The sequence below is a fragment of the Galeopterus variegatus genome, unplaced genomic scaffold (genome assembly GCF_000696425.1).
Source record: "Galeopterus variegatus unplaced genomic scaffold, G_variegatus-3.0.2 Scaffold14736, whole genome shotgun sequence".
In the NCBI taxonomy this organism is placed as follows: domain Eukaryota; kingdom Metazoa; phylum Chordata; class Mammalia; order Dermoptera; family Cynocephalidae; genus Galeopterus; species Galeopterus variegatus.
In genome coordinates this window covers 1-3,022 of record NW_007740847.1, presented here as the reverse complement: position 1 = coordinate 3,022, position 3,022 = coordinate 1, and positions in this window count along the sequence as shown.

Genomic DNA, 3,022 nt, shown 5'->3' with positions numbered 1-3,022 from the left:
GGGAGCGCCGCCGCGCTTCCCAAGTGGCGCACTGTAGCAGTGCGCCACCAGGCCGGCCCCCTTTCCACTATTTTGCTTCTGCTCTGCCTCCTTCCTTAATCTCCATCTTGGCAGGGCTGAATGTAGCTAAATTATATTTTGTTACTTTTTTCCAGTGGGATAATGTTTCCCTTTCACATATTTTTTAAAGTATAATAAAATACACTTTACACAATATTTACCACCTTAACCATTTTGAAATATACAGTTCAGTCGTGTTAAGTATTTTTGCACTGTCGTATAACTAATCTCCAGAACTTTTCCACCTTGCAAAGCTGAAACTCTATACCCATTAAATAACAACTCCCTATTTCTTCCTCCTCCCCCAGTCCCTGGCAAACACTAGTTTACTTTTTGTTGGATACCTCATATGAGTGAAATCATACAGTATTTGTCTTTTTGTAACAGTCTTATTTCACTTAGCATAATGTCCTCAAGGATCATCATCCATGTTGTAGCATGTGGCAGAAGAAGGCTGAATAATATTCCATTATAAGTATATAACACTTTTTTAAAAAAAAAATCTATTTATCCATCCATTGACAGACATTTGGGATGCCTCTACCTTTAGGCTATTGTGAATAATGCTGTTATGAACATGGGTGTAGAAATATATCTTTAAACCCTGCTTTTAAAAATTATTTTAGATATATACCCAGAAGTAGAATTGCCAGATTATATGGTAATTCTATTTTTAATTTTTTGAGGAAAATTGTACTGTTTTTCACTGGGGTTAGGCTGCACCATTTTACATTCCCACCAGCAGTGCACAAGAATTTCAATTTCTCCACATCCTCGCTTACTTTTTATTATTACTATTATTTTTATAGTAACTACCCTGATGAATGTGAGGTGATATCTCATTGTAATTTTGATTTGCATTTCCCTAATAGTGATGTTGAGCATCTTTCCATGTGTCCCTTAGTCCATCCGTGCTGTTAAAGCAAAATACTACTAACTAGGTAGTTTATAGATAACAGGCATTTATTTCTCACAGTTCTGGAAACTGGAAAGCTCAAGGTCAAAGCCTCAGCAGATGTGGTGTCTGGTGAGGGCCCATTTTCTGGTTTAATAGATGGTGGCTTCTTGTTGCATCCTCACATGGTAGAAGGGAAGCTAGATCTATGGGGTCTCTTTCATAAGGGCACTAATCCCATTCATGAGGGCTCTACTGTCATGGCTTAATCATCTCTCAAAAGGCCCCACCTCCTAATACCATGGCACTGGGGGTTAGAATGCCAACATATGAATTTTATATGAATATAAACACAAACATTTATAGCAATATACTTGTTGGACATTTATATCTACTTAGGGGAGATGTATATTGAAGTCTTTTGACCATTTTTTTCATAGAGTTATGTTTTTTGTTGTTGAGTTATAGGAGTTCCTTAGATATGCTGAATATTACCCTCTTATCAGATTTATGATTTGCAGAGATTTTCTTCCATTTTGAAGGCTTCCTTTTCACTCTTTTGATATTGTACTTGCTGCACAAATTTTTTTAATTTTGATGTGGTCCAATTTATCTATTTTTACTTTAGTTGCCTGTGCTTTTGTTTTCCTATCCAATAATTCACTGCCAAATCTAATGTCATAAAGCTTTTCCTTTAAGGTGTTTTCTTTTCTTTTTTTTTTTTTTTTATAGTTTAAGGTCTTATGTTTAAGTCTGTAATCTATTTTGAGTTTATTTTAGTATATTGCATAAGGTAAGGGTCCAACTTTATTCTTTTGCATATAGATAGATATCCAGTTTTTCCAGCACTGTTTGTTGATAAGAATATCCTTTTCCATTGTGTAGCTTGGCATACTTGTCAGAGATTGTTTGATCATATACATGAAGGTTTATTTCTGGGCTTTCTATTCTATCCCATTGGTATATATCTGTCTTTATGCTAGTAACATACTGTGTTGATTACTGTAGATTTATAATATATTTTGAAATTACAAAGGGTGTCTAGCTTTGTTTTTCTTTCTCAAGATTGATTTGGCTATCAGGTTCTTTGAGATTTTATATAAATTTTATGATAGTATTTTCTGTTTCTGCTAAAAAAAATGCCTTTGTGATTTTGATATGGCTTGCTTTGTATATGTAGATTGCTTTAGGTAGTATGGACATCTTTAAAGTATTAATTCTCCCAAGTTGTGAACACAGGATGTCTTTTTATCATTTGTATCTTTAATTTATTTCAGCAATGTTTGGTAGTTTTAGTGTACAAGTTTTTTTTTTCCTCCTTGTGTAAATTTGTTTCTGATTATTTGATTCATTTTGTTGTTATCATAAATGGAATTATTTTCTTATATTTTTCTGATTGTTCATTGTCAGTGTATAGAAATGCCACTAATTTCTATGTGTAATTTTGTGTCTTGCTACCTTGTTGATTTATTGGTTCTAACAGTTTGTGTGTGTGTGTGTGTGAGACTAATCTTTAGGGTTTTCTAAATGTAAGATTGTGTTATCTGCAAACACAGGTCATTTTGCTTTNTCTTAAGATCTATTGTCTTCCCAATTCATGTCTCCAGTGTGTATTGGTATTATTCTTTCCACTGTTATTATAGTGATTATTCCTTTCATAAATATTGACTGAGCTCCGGAAACGATAGGAACTAGGCTAAGATGCCCAGGAAACAAGACCGCATAAGACGACTCCTCTGACCAAGAGTAACTTATGGACTCACGGCGAGCTATTCTAAGGAGGAAGTTCATTCGAAGCTTCAGTGTATTAAAGACATCATCTCTGAGAGCTAGGAGAAATAATATAGCCATGTGTAAAGAAGGGGTGTCCTTCGAAACTGTAAATTCCCTTGCTTCTTGTTAGAGACAGGACAAGGCGATTAGTCAACTTCTGAGTCCATTTATCAACAAGGAGAAAACAAGGGATGCATTTCACGCTTCCCCGTTATCCAGAGAGCATATCGCGTTCTCACGAGTTTGCCTTTTCTGTGCGTAAACTCTTGTGGTTGGTGTGTCTCCCTTGACTCT